The 27,058-nt window shown below is 43.2% G+C and overlaps 1 pseudogene; it reads left to right on the forward strand.

The window, feature by feature from the left end:
- The first annotated feature begins 398 nt into the window (after window positions 1-398).
- Window positions 399-26,790, forward strand: LOC102433372 (annotated as a pseudogene).
- Window positions 26,791-27,058: the final 268 nt, after the last annotated feature.

Below are 27,058 nucleotides of genomic sequence, written 5' to 3' on the forward strand. Positions count from 1 at the left end.
AAACGAACTGGCCCAATGCCATCGAGTGGTAGATAAACATTGGGAGATATTTCTCAGCTGCAGAGGTCCTCCCCTGAGGAATGAGGGGTCCAAGCCCTACATCAGGGACCCAACCCAGGGTTCCAGTGTCAGGAAGAGAAGTCCTCATAACTTCTGGCTATACAAACAAGCAGGGATTGTGTCTGAGAGAGACAGAGACTGCTGGAGTCACAGGCAGTTCCTTTTAAAGGGCCCATGCACAGACTAACTCAAACTCACTGCCTCTGAGTTCCAGTGCTGCAGACATGGTGGTCACAGCCAGTCCTTGCAGCTGATTGGCCTGGGAATAAATCCCTCTCATTGATGTGTCAATGTCAATTAAGGTTTAACTACTGATCAGGAGAGTGTATGTAGCCTACATGGGGGTGCCAACATGGAGTACCCAGTTTGGGTGAGTAAGGAGGCTGTGCCACTGAACCCTAGAGAACACCTACTACATAAAGCCACTCTACAAAGCCTGGGAGATATAGCAACTCTAGATAATACATAGAAACAAACACAGAGAGGAAGCCAAAATTATGAGACAAAGAAATATGTTCCAAATGAAAGAATAAGACAAAACTCCAGAAAAGAAACATAAACAAAATGGAGACAGCAATCTACTAGATGCAGACTTCAAAACACTGGTTGTAAGGATGCTCAGTGAACTTAGTGAGAACTTCAACAGCATTAAAAAGGACATGGAAACTATAAAAAAGAATCAGTCAGAAATGAAGACTATGGTAACTAAAATGAAAAAAATAGTTTACAAGGACTCAACAATAGAGTAGATAAAGCTGAGAATCAAAACAGTGATTTGGTATATAAAGTATTAAAAAACACCCAATCAGTATAACAAAAAGAAAAAAAGAATCCCAAAAGATGAGGATGGTGTAAAGAGCTTTTGGAACAACTTCCAGTGTATCAATATTTGCATCATGGGGTGCCAGAAAGAGAAGAAAAAGAGCAAGAAATTAAAAACTTATTTGAAAAAAAATAATAACAGAAAACTTTCCTAACTTGGTAAAGGCAATGAACACACAAGTCCAGGAATTGTAGAGAATCCCAAACAGGATGAACTCAAAGAGGCCCACACTTTGACACATCATAGTTAAAATGAGAACGTTAAAGACAAAGAGAGGATCTTAAAAGCAGCAAGAGAAAAGCAGTTACCTACAAAGGAGCTCCCATAAGAGCATTACCTGATTTCTCAACATAAACTTTGCAGGTCAGAAGGGATTAGCAAGAAATATTCAAAGTAATTAAAATCAAGGACCTACAATCAAGATTACTCTACCAGGCAAAACTATTATTTAGAATCAAATGATATATAAAGAGCTTCTCAGACAAAAAAAAAAAGCTAAATGAGTTCATCAGCACCAAACCAGGATTACATGAAATGTTGAAGGGTCTTTTTTAAGAAGAAAAAAAGAAGATAAAAATATGAACAATAAAATGCTGATAAATATATATCTATAAATATTTCAATAAAAAAAACAAAATAAATAAGCAGAACAGAAACAGACTCATAGATACAGAGGATATTTTGACAGTTGCCAGATGGGAGAGGATTTGGGGATGGGTAAAAAAGGTGAAGGGATTAAGAAGTACAAATTGGTTGTTATAGAACAGTCATGGGAAGGTAAAGTATAGCATACAGAATATAGTCAATAATATTCTAATAGCTATGTATGGTTTCAGATGGGTATGAGATTTATTGGGATGATTACTTAGTAAGCTATATGTCTGATCACTAGGTTATACACCTGAAACCAATATAATATTTTATGTCAACGTACTTGAAAAGTAAAAAATGATTTAAATATTTTTTAAGTCAAAAAAATGAAACTAGACCACCAACTTACACCATACTCAAAAATAATCTAAAAATGGATAAAGGACTTAAATGTAAGATGGTAAACCATAAAAATATTAGAGGAATCTACAGGCAGCAAAATCTCAGACATATGCCTAAGCAATATCTTCACCGACACAGCTCCTAGTGTCCCCCCCTCGATGGAAACTAAAGAGAAAATAAACAAATGGGACTACATCAAAATAAAAAGCTTCTGCACAGCAAAAGAAACCATCAACAAAACAACAAGAAAGCCCACTGCATGGGAGAACATATTTGCCAATGTTATCTCCAATAAGGGTTTAATCTCCAACATTTACAGGGAACTCATACAACTTAACAAAAGGAAGATAAACAATCCAATCAATAAATGGGCAACAGACCTAAATATATACTTTTCGAAAGAGGGCATACATAAGGCCAAGAGACATACAAAAACATGCTGAAAGTCACTAATCATCCAAGAGATGCAAATCAAAATGGCAATGAGGTACCATCTCACACCTGTCAGAATGGCTATCATCAACAAATCAACTAATGACAAGTGCTGGCAAGTATTCGGAGAAAAAAGAAACCTCTTGCACTGCTGGTGGGAATACAGACTGGTGTAGCCACTATGGAGAACAGTATGGAGTTTCCTCAAAAAACTAAAAATGGAACTCCCATTTGACCCAGTGATCCCACTTCTAGGAATATATCCCAGGAAACTAGAAACACCAATCAGAAAGGATACATGCACCCCTATGTTCATAGCAGCACAATTTGCAATAGCTAAGATTTGGAAACAGCCTAAGTGCCCATCAGCACTTTTAATCCAGAGTGGATTAAAAAACTGTGGTACATACATTGACACAATGGAATACTATGCTGCTGTAAAAAGGAACTCCTATAATTTGCAACAGCATAGATGGACCTGAAGAGCATTATGCTAAGTGAAATAAGTCAATCAGAGAAAGATAAATATCACATAATCTCACTCATTTATGGAATATAATGAACAACATAAACTGATGAACAAAAACTGATCCAGAGACAGAGAAGCATCGATCAGACCATCAAACCTCAGAGGGAAGGTAGGGGAGGGTGGGGGTAAGGGGAGAGAGCAACCAAAGGACTTGTATGCATGCATATAAGCATAACCAGTGGACACAGACACTAGGTTGGTGAGGGCACGAGCAGGGGCAGAGGGCCAATGGGGTGATAAGGACACATATGTAATACCTTAATAAAGAAAAAAATATAAAAATAAAATAGGAAGCCTTAAACTCAAAAAAAAGAACGAAAGAAAGAAAGAAAAGAAGAGAAAAAGAAGAGAAGAGAAGAGAAGAGAAGAGAAGAGAAGAGAAGAGAAGAGAAGAGAAGAGAAGAGAAGAGAAGAGAAGCCAAACCACAAAACCCAAATTGTAAGCTTCTGTTAAACTATAGAATTGGCTTAACAATATGGCATTTCAGGGGGTTTTCAATATGTAATTTTTTTCAATGAAAAAATAGGCAAAAAAATACAGCTTTTATTCAGTCTACTTAAATATTTCTCTGAAGCATGGTAAGATAATATGCTATTTTTTCAAATGTTTGGTGTTATCAGTGTATTAAAGTTTATCCCTAATGAAGTGATCCTAGCTATTCAGGAGCATGTACAGGAAATGAACAGTACACTGGAAGACTCCTTTGATGTTTAAACAAAAGACATGAGAAGAATCTATTAAAATTAAAAGGTATTTTCCCCTCACTACTTTCTGTATGAATTAGAAACAATAGCTAGAAATCATTATTATCCTAAATATGTTTTCAGACAGCATAAAATCCTTCTAATTTTTGTTAACTTAGAAAGAGTTGCTTGGCTACTGTGGAATTTGAAGACGAATAGGATGCCATTTTTCACATTATTTTTATAGTAGTACTCTTTTATTCAGAAGGAATAAGGAGAATGGCCAGAAGATCCCCTTCTCCATTTACCTGGAAAATTTTCACTTTTTTTTCACTTTTTTTTCTTAGTTTTCACTTTTTTTTCTTAGAAAAAACTTCAAGAAAAAATATGAAAAAGTTATATAACAATGACATGAAGTTACTTAAATATTTTACATTCTAAGAAAACAACACCTAACCCCAAATTGACTGGCTCAGACTTGGACTCCTTGCATACACCTCAACTTTTTCTAATGGGATCAAAGTAGCTCACCTGCCTTTACAGTTCTTATATTATCCATTTTTCTCTTTACTCCCTTGCTTTCCTCTCTTCCAGCTGAATGTTTAGAGTGGGATTTTTGACCACAAGTGGACAATGAACCTCAGAGGGTTGATGGGTCATAATAAATCCTGAATCATTATGAATCCTTTGTCCTCATTACAGAGCAAAACGAACAGTGGATATCTAGGGCCCTGATCTTCTTCTGTGCAGCCACTTCTCTCAAACAGAAAGCAATGCTTATTGGAGGAGTCAAATTTATACCTATAATTAGGAAACATGGGGATACATTTGATCCTGGTGGTTTTTCAATCCCCAGATTTAATCATTGTCTAAGTATTATATCTTCAGGATAACATAAGACACATTAAGTATTTCACTAGGTGTTCCCTCTATTGGCCCAATTTAGTATATGTATACCTGTCTATATTTTTCATCCTCTGTGGCTATTACTGAAGGCAGATCAACAGACATTTATATCCCTGTCAACAAATCTCAATTTTACAGAAACTCATAAATATTCTGGACATGTTTTAGGAGTTTTAATTATTGTGCCTACACCACCTCATGCAACTAGACTCTTCCTTCAGGACTACACTTGAGTGTCACTGTCACTGACTTCTTTCCATTCACACCTCCAGTTTTGCAAATATTATTACTCATAACTCTGATCCCTAGGTACTTACCTCCACTTTCACTTAATAGATGTGTATTTTAGTCCATGGTTTTACCTTCCCCATTAGACCATGAGTTACCTGTGCAGGGATTTTTTTTTTTTTATTTACCTCACTGAAATTTAAGATCTCTGATGGCAGGAATTTTTGTCTATTTTCTTTACTGCTCCCCTCCCTCATCCTTTAACACTATACTTTGAACTAGTAAATGCTCAATAAATTTTTGTTGAATTAAACAATAAACTTATAGGCCACATTTATTTAACTTTGTATTTACTGTGCTATAAGACAATGAATTGAATGAACAATATAGAGATCAGCAATCAATTGATACTTTTCTTTTTTGTGTGTTTTTCCTTTAGGAATTAGTGGCTCCAGTTGAAGGATGGGTGTAATTAAGAAAAGCAATATTTCTGGCCCCTGAAAGATGCCCATGACTACAATATATTGCCTAATTCAAGGAATTTCCTACTACATTGTTGCACAGCATGAGTTGTTCAGAATTTTAAAATGCAAGTCTATAGAATTTTTTTGTTGCTCTTGTTGTTTTATATTTATTTTCCTTGCTATTGAACCAACCTTACTGAGCATTAAGTATCAATAATAGAGTCAACATATGAGTTAGTCTCACACTTTCAAAATATATATATATATATATTGTGTGTGTGTGTGTGTGTGTGTGTGTGTATGTGTGTGGTGCGTAGAGATTTACTAACACGCTTTTACAAGAACTAACTTTTCTTATTGAAAAGAAACACTCAAATGTCCGTGGGCTCAGTGCTGTAATTCACACCAATGTTGAAATAAGATCTTGGCATTGTCTTACCTTTGAAGTAAACACCCCATTTGCATTGGTATTGAAATAACTTATTTAATTTATTAAATAAGTTACATGTACGATTAGTTTCTTAATAGAAAAATAAAGAAAGAAAAAAATGAACTTTGTATTCTTTTTTTAAATAACCTATTATTTAAAAATTTGATTACATTTGCAGATAATTGGTTTTGCATCTATATTTTTATATTGCTTATTATTGGGTGACATTGGTTAATAAAATTACTGGTATGTAGGTTCCAGGTATGCAATTCTATAATATATCATCTGCATATTGTATTGTGTGTTCACCAGCCCAAGTCACCTTCCTTCACCATTTATCCCCCATTTACTTTCTTCTACCTCCCCCTACCCTCTTTCCCTCTGGTAATCGCCATACTGTTGCCTGAGATTTGGAAGCAGCCCAAGTGCCCATCAGTAGATGAGTGGATAAAAAAGTTGTAGTACATTTACACAATGAAATACTACTCATCCAAAGAAAGAAAATCTTATCTTTTGCAGTGGCATGGATGGACCTGGAGAGTATTATGCTAAGTGAAATAAACCAGTCAGACAAAGAAAAATACTTTATGATCCCACTTACATGTGGAATCTCATGAACAAAATAAACTAATAAACAAAATAGAAACATACTCACAGATACAGAGAACAGACTGACAGCTGTCAAAGGGAAGTGGGGTTGGGGGGCTGGGTGCAAAAGGTAAAGTGATTAAGCAAAGAAAAAAAAAGGGACTTTTATTATGATCAATTCCTCTCATTTTCTGTGGCCCTTCATGAACTGGAAAAATAATTCCATAGGTAAGGAGAGATTGGGAAGCTATTATAAATAGATGATCTACAAAACAGAGCTCTAACATAAGAGTTACCAGTATATCCCCTTAGCAGTATACACATATTTATATATAGTGTTATTTCAAAATTCAAGACAGGTTTCTTGGAGTATATCCTATCTAATAAAAGAGTAATATGCAAATTGACCATCACTCCAACACACAGGATGGCCACCCCCGTGTGGACACAAGATGGCTGCCATAAGATGGCTGGTGGGGAAGGGCAGTTGTGGGTGATCAGGCCAGCAGGGAAGGGCAGTTAGGGGTGACCGGGCCTGCAGGGTAGGCATTTGGGAGGGACCAGGCCTGAAAGGGAGGGCAGTTGGGAGGGACCAGGCTGGCAGGGGAGGGCAGTTAGGGGCAATCGGGCTGGCAGGAGAGCAGTTAGACATCGATCAGGCTGGCAGGGGAGTGGTTAGGGGGTGATCAGGCTGGCAGGGGAGTGGTTAGGGGGTGATCAGGCTGGCAGGCAGAAGCAGTTAGGGGCAATCAGATAAGCAGGCAGGAGAGCGGTTGGGAGCCAGCAGTCTGGATTGTGAAAGGGATGTCCAACTGCCGGTTTAGGCCCAATCCCACGGGCCTAAACCGGCAGTTGGACATCCCCTGAGGGGTCCCAGATTGGAGAGTGTGCAGGCTGGGCTGAGGGACACACACACACCATGCATGAATTTCATGCATCGGGCCTCTAGTGTGTGTGTGTGTGTGTATGCAAGTCTATAGAATATATATATATATATACATATATATATATATATCTTTGAATATATATATATCTTTGAATTCAGTCATCAGTTTTTCTCCATATATTGAGTGTAATTTATTTTATTTTTATTTTTTTTTATTGATTTTTTACAGAGAGGAAGGGAGAGGGATAGAGAGTTAGAAACATTAATGAGAGAGAAACATCAATTAGCTGCCTCCTGCACACTCCCCACTGGGGATGTGCCCACAACCAAGGTACATGCCCTTGACTGTAATCGAACCTGGGACCCTTGAGTCTGCAGGCCGATGCTCTATCCACTGAGCCAAACCAGTTAGGGCTGAGTGTAATTTATAGTGCTACTAATTGTTTTTTAAGAATGTAACTAGTAAAACAAGCTTTGCTTTATATAACAGCTAGCAATTTACTTCTGCCATTTATATTTATATTTTATCATACAGAAATAATACACAATACAAAATGATTATAATTGAAAACTATATCCTAAAAGAACCTTTTTAGTAGATCATTCTTATTAGTATGTACTGTGTTCTTATTGCCTAAATATATTATCCATTTAAAATTAAATTTTGTAAAGGAATTAAAATTTTAAATGTTTGCCATAAATTTAAAAGTGAGATCTGTTAATGTTCTTTGTATTAAATTCGGTGACAATACATAGATCATACTCAGTGTCAGTTGAGCAAGTGGATGAAAAATGAGTGATTTTCATTCTTTAGTTAAGTATGATGCTAAGTAGTATGCACTAGCATTAAAAGCAAATTACTTATCACTTCAACAACCACAGCATGAGAGCACTCTATTGAAAGCTGTATATTCAGTCTTTCTTGGTCCTCAGTTTTATTAAATAAATCAACTGATAATGGTTGGATAAGCAGAGGAAAAATTCTTGATGGCATTATGGCATTTCCATTTTAAAAGTGCTTATTCAAGATGTCTCCAAATTGGTTTATTCTAATCACTAAGTGTTCACACATGTGCACGTGCACACACACACACACACACACACATTTAACAAATAAAAAAAGTAAAAAGAGAAAGTCTTCAATTAATGTATAAGCCAAAGCAATGTACAGCAGGCATTTCCCAAGTTGTTCATGAACTGTTAGCTGGAAAAACTCATCACAATTATTACTTGAGAATATATATATTCTCACAGGGATCGAGCCTAAACCGGCAGTTGGACATCCCCGAGGGGTACCGGATTGAAGAGGTTGCAAGCCGGGCTGAGGGACCCCCCCACAATCACCAATTTCATGCACCGGACCTCTAGTATAATAATAAAAGCATAATATGCTAATTATACTGGACTTCCTTCCGGACGACCTTCCAGACAAAGCTGGGGCTGTGAGGGAAGTCTGAGTCCTGGGTGTCTGCTGGTAGCTAGAGGGAAGCCTGGGTCCTGGGTGCCAGGGGGAAGCCAGTGCCAGCAGCCGGGGGAAGGAAGGCCTGCTCTTGTACAAATTTTGTGCATCGGGCCTCTAGTCTGAAATAAAATTTCAAAATTATTTTGTATTTCTTTGATTGCTAATGACTCAAAAGTATTTCACATGTTTAATGCTTATTTTCATTTTTCTATGAATTTTTTGCTTATGACATTTGCTATTTCTCTATTGGGGTGTTTTTTTCGTTTGTTTGTTTGTTTTTAGTTCATCAGAGATCATTATAGATTACAGCTATATTGTTTTTGTTTTGGCCATCATTTTATGGTTCCAAACACCCGCCTGCCTGATTGCCCCTAACTGCCTCTGCCTGCCTAATCACTCCTAACCACTCTGCCTGCCTGCCTGATTGCCCCTAACCACTTTCTGGGAGTGGCCAGCTGGGGTGAGGGGTCATGGTAGTTCTGGTCTCTGGTCGTTCTGGTCTTTCTGCTGTTTTGGTCGCTGGGCTTTTATTATATAGGATGCTAATTTTATTTCAGTAATATTGTACAAATTTCCATGCCATCCACATATGGTAATTGAAATAATCTCTTTCTACAGACTACTGTTAATAATAAGTATTAATAGTAAAAATAACTTCTTACTAAAAATGTAAAATCATGTCATTATAAATATTATTTGTTTGTATGATTAATGAAAATGAATGATTTTACTATTGAAACTCACAACTTCTTATTTATCTTTAATAGCTCTTTATATATTAAGTGCAGTGAAAATCTATATAATAAAGAGCCAGGGTCATTACTACCGAAGGCGCGACCAGACCGGAAGTCAGTGCTGAGTTGCCGTGGCGACCCAGCACTGACTGGGGCCCCTGTGGAGTGCCATGACCCAGCACTGACTGCCTAGGGGGCTGCAGATCAGGCCCAGAGAGAGGCCTGCAGAGAGAGAGACAGGGTCTGATCCGTAGCCTCTGTGGCAGCGGTTAATCAGAGCTTGCCTCTCTTTCTCTCCCAGCCTGGCCAACAGCCACGCCTCCATTTCTCTCCAGGCCTCCATGGGGGCAGCTGATCAGCCCCGCCTTTCTGACCAGGCCCCGTTGATAGGCCCAGAGACGCTGACTAGCATAGAAACTGACCAATCAGAACCAAATTGGCTGGCAGAGGAGGGCAGTTGGGGGCAAGATCAGATGGGCAGGGGAGGGAAGTTAGAGGTGACCAGGCAGGCAGAGGCAGTTGGGAGTGAGATCAGGCCAGCAGGGAAGGGCAGTTAAAGGCGGTCAGGCAGGCAGGCAGAGAGGTGAGGGGCGATCAGTCAGGCAGGCAGAGGCAGTTAGGGGCAATCAGGCAGGCAGGCAGAGGAGCTAGGGGCAATCAGGCAGGCAGGCAGGTGAGTGGTTAGGAGCCAACGGTCCCAGATTGTGAGAGGGGTCCCCAATTGGAATGGGAGCAGGCTGGGCTGAGGAAACCCCCCTCTCCATCCACAAATTTCATGCACTGGGCCTCTAGTATGTATATATTTCTTGTCACTAAAAATACCAAGGTTGCAAGTTGTTCAGTTTGCTTTAATATATATTTTGCAAAAGAACTTTACATTTTTATGTAATTTAATCTGTAATGTTATTTCTTTGTTTTCTTAAAATTTATATTTAATATTATAGAATTTCTCTTATATTTTTAAATGCCACTTTTATTGTAAAACTAGTAGCCCAGTGCATGAAATTCATGCACTGGGGTAGGGGGGGAAGGGGATCCTCAGTCTGGCCTTCACCCTCTCCAATCTGAGACCCCTCAGGGAATGTCCAACTACCTGTTTGTGCCCACACTTTTAACAGATAACAGCTCCATTGTTGTTTCTTTCTTATGCTTAAAACCATTGGAATTAGTAGGTATTCAAAGTGTGTATACATTTTGGGGGGACACCCTGTATATCTCTAGTCAGCAGTGAAAGAAACCAACAGCAGATTTGGAACCCCCAGACAGGGAACCTTGCTCACTCCCCACGTCTCCCCACTTCACTTTCCACCTTCGTGGGCAGCAGGAGAATCAACGTTTTCTCTCATTAATTCAGAAAAGCACGTCCTGTCACCCGCTGCCCGGCAGGAGTGCGCTAGGCCCCAAGCAAGCGAGGCTCAGTCAGGGCAGCCTTCACTCATGGGTGCTGGCACCCAAAGTGCACATTCCTCCTCTACAGTCGCCCCGACTATCCCACTGTTTCACTGAGAGGATGGAATTCCTCTCTGCCTCTGGGTTCTTGATCTTGAATGCTGACCGAAGGCACCTCAGAGAGGGCCGCCCGCACCCACCAGGTGTGTGTATCTGCACCTGCTCCTGCCTCAGCACCTGCATTAACCCCCCAGAGGTGATCTCGTAGCTGCACTGGCCTCCGTGGGAACAGGGCATCACCACTCCGCCCTCTCACTGTCATCTCACAGGTGCCCACCCTCAGCACCCAGAACACCCAGACACTCTCCGAAGGATGTGAGCACATCAGAGGGGATGTGTGCACATCCTGTGGGGGTGTTAGGCATGCTGGGTTGATGGAAGTGCGGTGGAGAGGCGGGGGGAACTTGTTCACACCTTGGTTTGCAACTGTTGCAGGCGTGGGAGGGTGACAGTGTGCTGGGGGATGTTCTCACGCCAGGGGGGGGATGTGCACACCGGAGGCCTCTGGCTTTGCAGATCCGCAAACCCCCGTGGTGCAGCCAGGAGGAGGTCAGTCTGGCCCGCCACGGTGGGCTGTCCCTGTGATCCTGCACCTTCTGGCCAGGAGGGCGATCTTGCGCAGCCACTCCTGGGTGCTGATAGCCTGCAGGCTCTACTTCAGCTCAGCCTGCAGGTCCGCTTGGCGCGCTCACAGCTGTCACCACCGCCATGTGGGAGTACAGGCCGCCCTCCGCCAGCCTGCCTCCCCTGTCCAGAGGCTCTCTGCGCTGCTCACCTGCACAGAGTGACTGGGGCACGGTAGAAGCCAGGCGTCCTGCCCTGCCCAACCCCGGCCGATCAGCCCCTGTGTGAGCTGCCTCCCCGCCGGTGAAGGGTCACGGATCTGGGTCCCAGGACTGTGGACAGCCTCAAGCACTGCCCCCTGCCTGGCAGGGTCACAGACCCTGGTCCTGTGACCCCAGACAGCCTCAAGCACTGCCCCCCGCCCAGCAGGGTCACAGATCCAGGTCCTGGGACTGCGGACAGCCTCCCGCGGTGCCCCTGCCCGCCAGGTCACGGATCCGGGTCCCAGACTGCGGACAGCCTCAAGCACTGCCCCCCACCCGGCAGGGTCACAGATCGGGGTCCCGGACTGCAGACAGCCTCAAGCACTGCCCCCCACCCGGCAGGGTCACGGATCTGGGTCTCGGGACCGTGGACAGCCTCAAGCACTGCCCCCCGCCTGGCAGGGTCACAGATCCGGTCCCAGACTTCGGACAGCCTCAAGCACTGCCCCCCCGCCCGCCAGGTCACAGATCCGGTCCCAGACCGCGGACAGCCTTGCCTGCTGCCGCCCATCCGGCAGGTCATGGATCCGGGTCCCAGACAGTGGACAGCCTCAAGCACTGCCCCCCGCCCGGCAGGGTCACAGATCGGGGTCCCGGACTGCAGACAGCCTCAAGCACTGCCCCCCACCTGACAGGTCACAGATCTGGTCCCAGACCGTGGACAGCCTCAAGCTCTGCCCCCCACCCGGCAGGGTCACAGATCCGGTCCCAGACTTCGGACAGCCTCAAGCGCTGCCCCCCCGCCCGCCAGGTCACAGATCCGGTCCCAGACTTCGGACAGCCTCAAGCGCTGCTGCCCTGCCCTGCAGGGTCACAGATCCGGTCCCAGACCGCGGACAGCCTTGCCCGCCTTCAGTGTGCAAATTAGCCACCATCATGTTGCTTCAGGGTGGGGGTACCCACTGGGGTGCCTGGCCAATCTGGTGAGGTGCTGAGGGCTGTTTTCAGGCTGGCGGGCGACTGAAGCTCCCAACCTCTCCTTTTTTTCTTTTTTTTAATTCTGGGTTTTATTTACCTTCTACGGCTGTCACTAGAGCTGAGAGCCGGCTTTAGCTCTGAGGCTCGGCTCCAGCTTGAGGCCTCGGCTGCTGAAAGCAGGAATCTAGGGTTTGTTTGGGTTCTATAATTGCAACATTGTTTCGGTCCTGCTTGCTCCAGCTCTGCTGGCTGAAAGCAGGTTTCTGGGGATTGTTTAGATTCTATAATTGCAACATAGTTGCTTAGAGTGCAAGCTCAGAGGCCGGCAGTGGCAGGGGGGAACCTTGGCTTCCTCCATCACTGGAGCAAGCAAGCCTCCTGTTCGCTTCAGCTGCCTGGCTGCTGGCCGCCATCTTGGTTGGCAGTTAATTTGCATATCCTGCTGATTAGCCAATGGGAAGCGTTCGGGGGTATGGTCAATTTGCATGTTTCTCTTTTATTAGATAGGATAAGCACTTATAGGTTATGTATTTTTCCTATAATGTGATTTATTTTTTATTCTCATGCCAATACCAGGCTCCATTAATTAATGTAGCTCATAAATGAATCAAAGACAATCTATGATTAAATTGCATACTACTAAGAAAGATTTGCTGTCCAAAGGGGAGAATGCGAATAAAACACAACATTAAGAAAAATATTGAACCTAGATAATAGATATATGAGAGTTCATTTGTACTCCTTTTTCTAATTTTGAGTATATGTAAAAATGTTCATAATAATACATTAAGATGACTGATGATGCACAATAGGAAGAGGTGATACCAGGTAGTCAATCAGGTGTGAATATAGCTCTACTCAGTTGAGAAATATAGAACCACAAAAGTAAAGGTATTGAGTTCTGCACCAGGTATACGATGGTTGTACAGAGATGAGGCCACAGTAGATACTCCTGTTCAAAAAGAGATATGGCAATCCCTGAGCCATACTGAAACCCCAGAGACAGTTAGGAAGGTCTTTTTTCTTTGTTTTTAAGGAATAATTTTTGATTAGTCTTCAATTCTGCTTCATGGTATAAGCTCCCCCAGTTTACTCTTCTCTATGACTCTTGGCTCCACATTCTGGGAGCTCCTTCCTCTGAGATTATCCTCTGTAGCCACATCTGAAGTGAGCTTCAGAGGATATGTCCTCTGGAGTCTGAGCAGCTTTGTCAAACTGCTTCCTGATCCTTGGGGCCTCAGGTTATTTTAAGTCTCAAACAATCACGGTGTCTTTTATTTTAGGTTAGTGGCTCTTTTTGACAGCACAACTGTCTCAAAAACTTTTTGAGTTTTTAGTTTATTTGATTCCAGTCAGTTCCATGTTCCAATGGAACTTAAGTTCTTTTTGAGACATGACTAATTGCAGGTGCCCTGAGCTTATTAAGCACTGTGGGAAAGCTACATGGTTTTCCTGAATCATTTTCTGCTAAATTAACTGAGTACTATCATAATCCACCCAGAGGTAGTAACGATGGGAGTGAAGGGCTTACCATTGATTTGATCCTTGCCATAGGGCTTTCTTTGCTTTAAGACCCTCTCAAGTTTATTTTATACTGGTGGGTGGGGAAAAGCAGTTGCCTATTCCAGTCTTATAAATATCCACATTTTTTTCACTCCCCTTTCATTTCTGTTTGCTAACCAGCAAATTCTTTTTAAGCTCATCTCTTTGTAGTAAGTACTACAAATGCAGCCAGTAGTATCTAACACATGCTTCCAATATTCTGTTTTCCCCATATTTTAAGATCCTAGGATATATAAGCTCATTAGGTATTTTTCAAGTGATTGCTGGCAACAATTACTAGTTTAAAAAGAAAAGGTTATTTCGTGCACTTGCTATTATATATACACTAGAGGGCCGGTGCACGAAATTCATACATCGGGGGAGGGGTCCCTCAGCTCAGCCTGCACCCTCTCGCAATTCGGGCCCGCTGTCTCCTAACTGTTCACCTACCTGCCTGATTGCCCCTAACCACTTGCCTGCCTGCCTGATCGCCCCTAACTGCCTCTGCCTCAGCCCTTGCACCCGGGACCCAGGCTTCCCTCCTCCAGCCAGCCGCAGGCAACCAGGAAGCAGGCTTCCCTCCTTCTGGCCAGCTGCAGGCACCCAAAACCCAGGCTTTCCTCCGTCTGGCCAGCCGCAGGCACCCAGGATCCCAAGTGGCACCACCTGGGCTGGCTGCAGGCACCCAGGACCCCGGGCGGTGCCGCCCGGGCCCCAGCTTTGTCAGGAAGGATGTCAGAAGGTTGTCTGGAAGACATCTGGTCTATCTGGTGTAATTAGCATATTACCCTTTTATTAGTATAGATCATAGGTCCCTGGGGGACTGCATAGCATTGTCATCATTCTCACTCTGTGTCCAGATTGATCAAGTTCATAGCAATGAGGAGAAAAGGAATAGAAGGCAGAATGATGGGCTTTTAAAGCTTCCAGAAGGACATTAAACGTGTCTCTTCCATTTTTATGGTCAAAGTAAGTTATATGGTCACAGGTGGGAGTGCATAACTCTCCATTAGTTCAGCATAAAGGTGACCTCAAGTCACACTTAATCCCCCAGTCATTACCTCTTCTGATCTCATTTACACATGCTCTTGCCTTTATTTACTATGCTCTATCATCCTGAATTTTTCCTATTTCCCAAACATAGCTGTTCTTTCAGCCTAAATGATCATTCCATGCTTTCTGTTCAAGCTGATATCCACACTGTTAAATTTCCTCAGTGGTCCATGTGGTTAACTCTTTTGCCTCTTGTCTTTGCTCAAATGGCACCTTCTCACTAAAGCTAACATTGACTCCTCTAGTTGAAAACTGAATCTCACAACCACACATTAGAGACTTCTCTAAATCTGATGAACTTTTTTTGTAGTCTCACAGCCCCTAAGTCTTATGTTATTTCTTATGAAGGTCAATTTAACCCTTTTTATTTATCCCAGCATTAGGCACAGCAGCTGAGGCAGCAACCTATGAAGAGGCTTTTGAAAGCATTTACTCACCAAATATTCTCCCTAGAAAAATATCTGTACAGGTGAAGTAGAAGGAAGAAACAAACAAAAATAAAACCCCAACTTAATTGAATCAGGAAGCAAGATTTTAATAAATAATTCTGAAACAAATTCCTAGATACCGTGAATTAGGAGGACATGGGTATTTCCTGGAAATCTGTATTTTAAAAATGCATTGAATGTAATTATGAAAAACTTGCAGATATTGACTAATATACGCTGAGTGGCCAGATTATTATGACCACCTGACATTTGTAGGCAAATTAGCCATACACTGCATTTTATGGGATATGGAAGCCAAAGGCCTGTTCGAACACCTTTGCTGTCTGCAGTTACCAAGATAAAATGTCTCCAATTCGCACAGGAACACAAGGATTGGACAGTGGAGCATTGGAAAAAAGTCATGTGATCCGATGAGTCACGTTTCCAGTTGCATCATGCAGATAGCAGAGTGAGAATTTGGCGGAAACAGCATGAAAGCATGCACCTCACATGCATGTGTACAACCCTTCAAGCTGGTGGGGACAGTGTTATGGTTTGGGGCATGTTTTCTTGGCATGATTTGGGCCCTTTAATTCATGTGGAACAAAGTCTGAATAGCACGACATACCTAAGTATCGTTGCTGATCAGGTTCATCCTATCATGTTGATGGCGTATCAATGGAGATGGCTTCTTCCAACAAGACAATGCACCATGCCACAGTGTTCGTATTGTGCAGGAGTGGTTTCAAGAACATGAGGGAGACTTTACTTTGCTTAGGTGGCCCCCACAATCACCAGATCTCAATCCAATTGAGCATTTGTGGGACGAATTTAAAAGAGCCATCAGGCAGCTGGTTCCACAACCATCAAATCTCACAGAACTGGACAGTGCTATTCATCAGGCATGGTGCCAGATTCCTCACATCACCTTTCAACATCTCCTGGAGTCAATGCCAAGAAGAATCGCCACAGTATTGAAGGCAAAAGGTGACCCAACGAAGTACTGAAGTACTGAAGTACTGACAGGGTGGTCATAATAATCTGGCCACTCAGTATATCCCATGTTCAAAGGCTGTTAAATCACGTTATTTACCTTTATCTTCAGAAAAAAAGTCACTTCTGTCATGGTAAACAACCTGCTTCCCTATTTATAATGGTCTTGCCCTCTAGCAACTTCAGTGCGAAATTATAGTTAATTTGCCTACAAACATCAGGTGGTCATAATAATCTGGCCACTCAATATATATATATATATATATACATATATATATATATATATATATATATATAATGAATAATAGAATAAAACAGGATAATTTTGTCAATGTCAACATAATACATTTTTCTTTGCTCATGATATACTTATAAGAATATATTATATCACAATACCTGATATTAAACTATATTACAAAGCCATTGTAATCAAAACAGCCTGGTACTGGCACAAGAACAGGCATATAGATCAATGGAACAGAACAGAAAGTCTAGAAATCAACCCATGCCTTTACTGTAAATTACTATTTTACAAAGAAGGCAAAAGCAGACAATGGTGTAAAGACTGTACATGAAAAAAAATTAATCTAGACTGCTACCATATACCATACACAAGAATAAATTAAAAATGGATAACAGACTTAAATGTAAGTTGCAAAATCATAAACATCCTAGACAAAGACATAGGCAGTACAATCTCAGACATATCTCAAAGCAATATTTTTGTAGATATATCTCCTAGGACAAGAGAAACAAAGGAAAAATAAACAAATGGGACTATATCAAACTAAAAAAGCTTCTGTACAGCAAAGGAAACCATCAACAAAATGAAAAGGGAACCCACTGTATGTGAGAACATATTGGATCCCCTCCCACCCCTCTGCCCAGAGCAAGGATGATGGGCCAGGTACACAAACTCACCAGGACAGAAAGTCCTGTGTACCTAGAAAGGGGCAAAACAAGAACCCCGCCCCCAGGGTAACCTATACTCCTCTAGCATATACTGATCAGACAGTTTACACACCCTGACCTTTTCCTCCGTAAAGATATCTAGGCCTGCCGAAACCGGTTTGGCTCAGTGGATAGAGCGTCAGCCTGCGGACTGAAAGGTCCCAGGTTCGATTCCGGTCAAGGGCATGTATCTTGGTTGCGGGCACATCCCCAGTGGGAGGTGTGCAGGAGGCAGCTGATCGATGTTTCTCTCTCATCGATGTTTCTAACTCTCTATCTCTCTCCCTTCCTCTCTGTAAAAAATCAATAAAATATATTTTAAAAAAAAAAGATATCTAGGCCTTAGTTGTATTTTAGCTCCTGGCCTAGAAAAGCAGCAAAAGCAGACAAGTGGCACCTTGGCTGCCTCAGGACCAGCTACATTGACTAATGACCCCCTACCCTGGCACTGACCAATCAGTGGAGAACCAAACCCTGCAAGAGCAAATCTGAAAAGCTAATTAATATTCTATTAAGAACCTCCCCTGAGACTTCCCCTAAGATTTCCACTTGCAAGAAAGATATAAATATGCTCAGGACAAAGGACCCAGCATGTGCTCTCCTTCCTAGGAGCACACCTGTGCCGTTCCCACACAGGCACGTATCTCCCAACCTCTAAGGGACCCCTTGAGACTTGCAACCAGGGGAGCAATGGGCAGCAGTAGCTCGTCCTGGGTTACCCTCCTGAACCTGTCTCCAAGGCCCCCTTTTCTCTGACTTCTCAGTGAGCTAAAGCAGCCCAGACCTAATACCCTTTATCTCAGTGCTATGTAGCCCTTCCCTTTGAATATCCCCAACTCCCAACCCCTTTTCTTTAAATAAATTAAAAATTTTAAGTCGTTATCTGAGATGGCCATATAGCCTGCCTGTACGCCACTGACTTGAAGCTTTCAGAACATATTCACCAATAATACATCTGATTAGGGGTTAATTTCCAAAATATATAAAGAACTTATATAAATCACCAACCAGTAAGACAAATAATCTAATGAAAAAATGGGTAAAAGACCTGAATAGACAGTTCTCCAAAGAGGATATACATATGGCCAATAGACATATGAAAGAAAGCTCAACATCACAAATCAGCAGAGAGATGCAAATTAAAACCACAATGAGATATCACTGCACACTTGCCAGAATGGCTACAAAGCAACAAATAACATGTGTTGGTGAGGATGTAGAGAAAAGGGAACCACTATGTAAAACAGTATGGAGTTTCCTCAAAAAATTAAAAATGAAACTGCAATTTGACCCAGTGATCCAACTTCTGGGAATATTTCTTAAAAACAAAACAAAATGCCAATCATAAAGAATATATGCACCCTTATGTTCATGGCAGTGTTATTTACTAGCTAAGATCTGGAAACAGTCCAAGTGCCCATCAGTCGATGAGTATATAAAAAAGATATGATACATTTATACAATTGAATGATATGCAGCCATAGCAAAGAAGGAAATCTTACCTTTTGGACCTGGAGATTATTATGCTAAGTGAAATAAGCTAGTCAGAGAAAGGCAAATACCATATGATCTCACTTACATGTGGAATCGAATGAAGAAGCTAAAGTGTCGAACAAAATAGAAACAGAGTCATGATACCCGGAACAGAATGACAGCTGTCAGAGGGGAGGGGAAGGAAGGGGCTGGATAAAAGGTGAAGGGATTCGTTAAAGTATATGTATAACCTATAGACACAGACAACAGTGTGGTGATGGCCAGAGAGAAAGGGGGGATGGGTGCTGGGTGGAGGTGGGCAAAGGTAGGGAAATGGGAGACCTGTAATAGCATAAACAATAAAATAAAAAGTTAAAAAATAAAAATGTAAAAAGCAAAGTGAAAAATATATATATATATTAGGATTCTAAACCCCCCCAAAAATCACTAAATCATATACAACAGAAGTTATATAATAATGCATGAGAACAATAAAACTTATGAAAGTTTATAGCAAAAGGATATATATTGAGGAAATTTTAAAATTACTTCTGCATCAAAGTGGAAGTAAACAGCACAATCACAAGTTATTAAGTAATTAATGGTAATGAGTCAATTAGAATACTATATATTAGAACTTATGAGATATGGCCAAAGTTATTTCAGATAAAAATACTTTTATTATTAAAAAAAATCTAGAAGCTAGAAAAAATATGACAGAAAAAATAAACCTGCCAAAACGGAAAGTCATTCAGAAAATAGAAACAGAAGTTAATCTTAATACTTTTAAAAAATGATAAAGTTCAATATTAGTTTTTTCTTCTGGTGAGATTGAAAAAGAAAAGTAAAAGTTTCAGACACACAACATTAGGAATCAGAGAAGTGCAACATAACTGCAGGAATAAAAAAGAAGTTAAAATTTAAGAGTTTAATATACATAGTTCTGTAGTGATAAAAATATTTTAATGGGATAAATAATTATTTAAAGTATCAAATTTATTTTAGAGAGATTGAGTTCCTAAATTAATAAACTTGAAAAACATTTTTAAAGTACTTTGCAAAATATCTTTCAGAAAATCATTTAGAGGAGATGGATTTGTGGTTGATTTAAGTAAACTCATTAAGGAACTGATGAATCCTATGTTATTAAATTATTAGGGGCCCAGTGCACGAATTCATGCACCTTGAAAGGAACTGTGGGCCACGAGGCTACACTGGGCACAGGGGTGGGTCTCAGCCCACCTTTCTTGCCCCCGCCCAGCCCCTCCTGATGTGGCCTGGATCTCCTGTCTGCCAGCAGCCCTGCTCCTGCTGCCGCTGCTCCCACATGCTGATGGCGTGGAGCAATTGGAGCCAGCGCCAGCAGGGGGTGCGAGCGGAGGATGCTGTCCCGATCACCCCTCAGGAGCAGGGAGAGGTGGAGAAGCCCTCAGGGGTGATCAGGGCTGGCAGCCGCCGCTTGCACACACTGATGGTGCCAAGTGATCAGGACTGGCACCGGGCACCAGGCGCCAGCAGCAGGTGTGAGTAGGATCATTACTAACAGCAGGTGTGAGAGGCCGCTGCCAGCCCCGATCGCCCCTCAGGAGCAGGGGGGAGGTGAAGAAGCCCTGAGGGGCAATTGGGGTCAGCACTGGGCGCTGGCAGCAGGTGCAAGCACTGGGCGGGACTGCGGCACACAAGAGCAAATAATTTTCAGTAACCACCAAAGGCTCACCCCGATGACAGCCACTGGTGCCCCGCCTTAGTCTGGTGACCCCGTTCACCTACTCCACCATCCCTCTGCAGCCAACACCTGCCATGTTCCACACTCTGCCTCCTGCTGCTGATGCCCACCATGTTCCACGCGCACCCCCAGTGGTCAGTGCACATCATAGCGACTGGTTGTTCAGTTGTTTGGTTGTTCAGCCGTTCTGTCTATTTGCACATTAGCCTTTTATTATATAGGATTCTAGATAACTGAAGAATTGAGTTGCTAATGATTTTAAGTCTCTGAAGCTATCTAATCTAATAAAAGAGAAACATGCAAATTGACCGTACCTTTGCTATGCCCCAAGCCACACCCACCAGCCAATCAGAGCGACTATATGCAAATTAACCCAACCAAGATGGCGGCCGGCAGCCACGGAGCTGGAACAAGCAGGAGGCTTGGTTGCCCCGGCAATGGAGGAAGCCAAGTTTCCCGCCTGCCCTGGCCAGCTGTGGCCTCTGCTAAAGGCAACAAAGTTTCAATTATAGAAGATAAATAAATCCCAGATACCTGCTTCCAGCAAGCCTCCACTGAGAGCTTGGGTGGCTGGGGGCTGTGGCCAGCCTGCAAACAGCCATTAGCCTCTAACCCAGGATGGCCACACCCTCATGGGGTGAGGGTCCCCGCTGGGGGGCTTGGCCAGCCTGTAAACAGCCATCAGCCACTCACCCAGACTGGCCAGGCACCCCAGCAGGACCCCCTACCCTGAAGGGGGTGTGGCCAGCCTGAAAACGGCCCTCAGCCCTTCACTCAGGCTGGCCAGACACCCCAGTGGGACCTCCACCCTGATCCGGGACACCCTTCAGGGCAAACCAGCCAGCCCCCACCCATGCACCAGGCATATAATAAAAGGGTAATATGCAAATTGACCCTAACAGCAGAACGGCTGGGAATGACTGGTCACTGTGACACACACTGACCACCAGGGGGCAGACGCTTAATGCAGGAGCTTCCCCCTGGTGGTCAGTGTGCTCCCACAGGGGGAGCTCTGCTCAGCCACAAGCCAGGCTGACGGCTGCCAGCACAGCAGTGATGGCGGGACCTCTCCCGCCTCCTCAGCAGCGCTAAGGATGTCCAACTGCAGCTTAGGCCTGGTCCCCGCTGGCAAATGGACATCCCCCAAGGGCTCCTGAGCTGCCAGAGGGATGTCTGACTGCCAGCTTAGGCCCGATACTCTGGGGGAGTGGGCCTAAGCCAGCAGGTGGATATCCCCCGAGAGGTCCCAGACTGCGAGAGGGCACAGGCCGAGCTGAGGGACCCCTCCAAGTGCACAAATTTTTGTGCACCGGACCTCTAGTATATGTATATTTAAGACTGATGGATAACCAATAACTATAATGTGTACACATATCCATACACACACACACACACACACACAAACACATACACAATAATTACACACCTGAAGAAAATATTAGCAAGTTTTGCATAGAACTAAATTAAGAAAAATATCCTGTTCCTAAATAAGTTTTGCTAAATCATTGAGCAATGACCCCCCATGTTAAAATATATTAATACAAGGCATAATATTAGTAAGCAAAAATTTTAAAAAATATTATTGATAGAATTTATTATCCATTCAAATATTTTAGTAAGGGAAGGCTGATTTAATAAGTTGTGTTGGGAGGATTTCGAAAAGTAACATCAGCAAAAACGTGGGCAGGACTTTTCTAGCATATTTACCCCAAATCACACAACATTTTATAATCAAACAGGGAAGAATACCTTGTGAAAGTCCTGAAGTCCAGCACACTGTTGGATTAAAAATAAAATCCAAGATTAGACACATTGAGGAGGGTAAGAGGAACAGTTTCACTTTACCTGAAGCACAGCTAAGTGCCAGGAGGAACTCTCTTGGCCGGTGATTTTGTCCACAGGAAAATGAGTTTGCAAGGGAGTGCCCAGCTTCTCTAGCTGTGCACAACTGTGCCAATGAGCCTTCTTCCTTCTTGCCCCAGCCAAAATACTGAGGTGTGCTGCACAACTAAAAGGCAAAGAAGGGTGTGGAGAACAGCAGCCAGGGCTTAAAGATAATTAAAAACATGCAGATCCTAATTGCTTTGAGTCTCTGTTAAGAATTCTGCCCATGAACCACTGGGGACACCTCACCTGTGGATCTCTCCAACTGTCCCATGGGCACATCCAGTGCTCCACTTGTCTCACCCACAACCCCCCCACCTCATGGTCAGAACCCCATTTGTTCTCCAAAGAGTAGACAGAGCAAACATGTGCAGACAGCTAGTGAGCATATGCAAAAAGCCAGCCTGACTGTAGGACTGGGAGGAAGCACACACACTTGAGCATTTAACTGCACCCCAGGGAAAGCAAACAGCAGGCTGTCAGAACCTGACCTGGCTTTGCAGGATCAAGTAAAATCATACATTCTTAAGAATTTCCACCAGCAAGAGGAAGAAGAAATGTGGAGCAGGTATATTTATAGGAAGTTTAGAAAGCCTGGGAATTCTTGGCAGGATTGACAGAAGGTGTTTTTATCCTTGAAGTTAATGCTTAAACATTGAATGCAATAGATGACTGCTTCTTCAAATGCAAAGATAGCAACTCAAGACTAAGGAATATAAAAAATTAAGGAATCATAGTATCACCAAAAACCCAATAATATTTCAACAATGGACCCCAAAGAAATAGAGATCTACAATTTGTCTGATAAAAGATCAAAATAGTTGTTTTGGGGAAGCTCATTGACCTTTTAGAAAACATAAAGACAATTTAATAGAATCAGAAAAATGATATATGAAAAAATAGGAATACTGACAGAGAGACAGAAATCATTAAAGGACCTAAATAGAAAATCTTTATGTTGAAGAATACCATGGCTAAAATAAAAGAAAAAGAAAAACAGAGAGTACCAACAACAGACTTTATCAAGCAGAAAAAAAGAATTTGAGATGTGGAAGACAGGCCATTTGAAACTATGCAGTCAGAAGAGAACAAAGAAAAAAATAATGAAAAAGAATAAAGAAAGCTCATGTGAATTTTTATTTACCATCAAGTAAAAATATCTATGTATATTGTAGTCCAAGAAAGAAGAAGAGAAAGAGAAAGGGACAGAAAGCTTATTTAAAGAATTAATGGCTGAGGAATTTCCAAATCTGGAAAAATATTTGAATATCTAAGTTCATAAAGCTCATAAGTCTCCCAAAAGATTCAACCCAAAGACATCTTCTCAAAATGCATTATATAAAACATGTCTAAAATCAAAGAGAATTTTAAAAGCATCAAGACAAGAAAATTCCACACATATTAGGGAACTACCACGAGGTAACTAGCAGATTTCTCAGCAGAAACCTTGCAGACTAGAAGAGAGTGGAAAGGTATATTCAAAGTGCTGAATGAAGAACAAAAAATACCAGTCAAGAATATTTTACATGGCAAAGTTGTTCTTCAGAAATTTAGAGGAGATAAGGACTTTCCAAAATAAAAGCCAAGGGAGTTCATCGCCACTAGACCTGCCTTACAAGAAATACTCAACAGAGGTCTTCAAGCTGAAACAAAAAAATAGTAATTAATAACAATAAACCTGAAAATATAAAATATGCTGGTAAAAATAGGTATATACTCTATATATTACTGGCATAAAAATAAACACATAGACCACACCAATGGGAAAGATTAGAGAGTTCAGAATTAAACTCCCACATACACAGTTAGATAATCTCTATATATAAAGCCAAGTGACCAAAACACGGGAATGACCAGAATGATCGGAACAACCAGAGCAACCGCTCACTATGACGCACACTGTGGCAGCCAACTGGACAGATCGGGGCCTTGATCAGCCCACCAACCATCTGCGGCCCCTCCCCCTGACCAGCCCCATCCCGGATCAGCCCCCCGACCCTGATCGGGGGCGGGGATGGCTGGGCCCTCCCCTGGCAGGCCAGGCCTGATCGGCCCCCAGCAGGACAGGCCTGCCAGACCCAACCCGTGCACAAATTCATACACTGGGCCTCTAGTATTTGATAAAAGAGCCAAGAGCACCCAACTGGGAAGGAGAGTCTTCAACAAATGGTGTCAGAAAAACAAGAGCAAAAAATGAAATCGGATCCCTATTTTACATTATTTATACCAATTAACTTGAAATAGACCAAAGCCTTAAACACAAGACCAAATACCATAAAAGTACCAGAAGAAAACACAGGGAAGAAGCTCCTCCACATTGATCTTGGCATATTTTAGAAATGACACCAAAAGCACAAACAAAACAATCAGTAAACAACATCAAACCTAAAACCAACTGCACAGCAAAGAAAGGCATCAACAAAATAAAAGACAACCTATAAGATGGGAGAAAACATTTGCAAGCCATATATCTGATAAGGGATTAATATCCCAAATATGTATTAAAAACTCATACAACTTAATAGCAAAAACACAAATAATTCATTTGAAAATAGGCAAAAAAACCTGAATATATTTTTTTCCACCCAACAAATATCTCCAACATATTCCAGTATATCATTAATACACAAAGGAGAAAAAATAGTGAAAGAGACCTGGGCAAACATAACTTAAAATGGATTTTAAAACAACATTTATTTCAGCATAGGAGCAACACCACTGCCCTGGGAGCCTCCAAACCTCTCTCTGCAGCAGCCTGAGCTGGACCACCAGGGCGGAGCCACTTGGAAGCCCCACAGTGATGTGCTGATTGCCTTCATTCAGACCCAGCAGCTGCATGTGGCCAGGGCTGACCCATTCCTGGAGCACAGGTGTGGCCCTGACATTGACTCACCATCCATCACAGCTCGGAACACTGGCATCTTCTGGCCTGGCTTCCCGATCAGTGATGTTGAAGGAGATGATTAAGCCTCCAATGAATGTGGCTGTCTGAACTTCTTCCCTGTAACTCACGAGTACCATGCAGAGACCATCAAGAACATGCACGGCCTCAGAAAGCTTTACTCTTGATCCCGTTCTCTACCGGCCTGTTGCTGTGACCCTGAACCCTAAAGGACCTGAGATCTGAACTGGGCTCATCAAGGGCAGCAGGACGCCAGAGGAGAAGCTGAAAAAGGGGACCACTCTCAAGATCACGCTGGATAAGGCATACGTGAGAGTGTGAGGAAAACACCGTGTGGATGGACTCCAAGAACATTTGCAAGGTGGTGGAAATGGGCAGCAAGATCTACGTGGATGGTGGACTTATGTCTCTGCAGGCGAAGGAGAAAGGTGCTGACTTCTTGGTGACGGGGGTGGAGAATGGTGGCTCTTGGGGCCGCAAGAAGGGTGTGAACCTCCCTGGCGCTGCTGTGGACATGCCTGCTGGTCAGAAAAGAACATCCAGGATCTGAATTTGGGGGTAGAGCAGGGTGCAGATATGGTGTCGGTCTTTCATCCACAAGGCATCCGATGTCCACAGAGTCAGAAAGGTTCTGGAAGAAAAGGAAAGAACATCAAGGTAATCAGGAAAACCGAGAACCACGAAAGGGGTTTGGAGGTTTGATGAGATTCTGGAAGTCAGTGATGGGCTCATGGTAGCTCAGTGGGGGTCTAGGCATTGAGATTCCTGCAGAGAAGGTCTTCCTTGCTCAAAAGATGATGGTCGGACAGTGCATCCAAGCCGGGGAGCCTGTCATCTGTGGCGCGCAGGTGCTGGAGAGCAGCGGGTCCCACCAGGGCGAGGGCAGTGATGTGGCCCATGAGGTCCTGGATGGAGCCGACTGCATCATGCTGTCTGGAGAGCCGGACATGGGGGACCAACCCTGGAGGCTGTGCGCATGCAGTGCCTGATGGCGGGTGAGGCAGAGGCGGCATCTACCACCTGCAATTATTTGAGGAACTCCGCCGCCTGGCGCCCACTCCCCACAGAAGCCGCTGCTTAGGGCGCTGTGGGGCCTTCTTCAAGTACCCCAATGGGGCCATAATTGTCCTCACCACGCCTGGCAGGTATGCTCACCGGGTGACCAGGTACTCACCGGTGCCCCCCTCATTGCTGTGACCCATAATCATCAGACAGCCCTCCAGGCTCACCTGTACCGTGGCATCTTCCCTGTGTTGTATAAGGACCCAGTGCAGGAGGCCTGGGCTGAGAACTTGGCCCAGTGGACCTCCGGGTGAACTAGGCCATGAACGTTGGCAAGGACCGAGGCTTCTTCAAGAAGGGAGAAGGGGTCATCTTGCTGACTGGGTGGCATCGGGCTCAGGCTTCACCAACGCCACGCTGTAGTGCCTGTGCAGTGATGGGCCTCAGAGCCCCTCATTCAGCCCCCTCTCATCTCCTCCCCACAACCCATCCCTTAGGCCAGCAATGAGGGTAGAGAGCACCTGGGGCTGCAGTGTGGCACTGGTGGGCTGGGACACCAAGGAAGAAGAGGAATGCCTCTGTAAAACATGGCCATTTTTAAATCCTGCTCAGGTGAGGTAGCCCAGAGCCAGGCTGCCCATCTTATGGCCCCACCCAAGCAACAGGGGCAGGGGGTAGGACTGGAGGCTCC

This window comes from Myotis lucifugus, unplaced genomic scaffold, assembly GCF_000147115.1.
Source record: "Myotis lucifugus unplaced genomic scaffold, Myoluc2.0 scaffold_107, whole genome shotgun sequence".
Classification (NCBI taxonomy): domain Eukaryota; kingdom Metazoa; phylum Chordata; class Mammalia; order Chiroptera; family Vespertilionidae; genus Myotis; species Myotis lucifugus.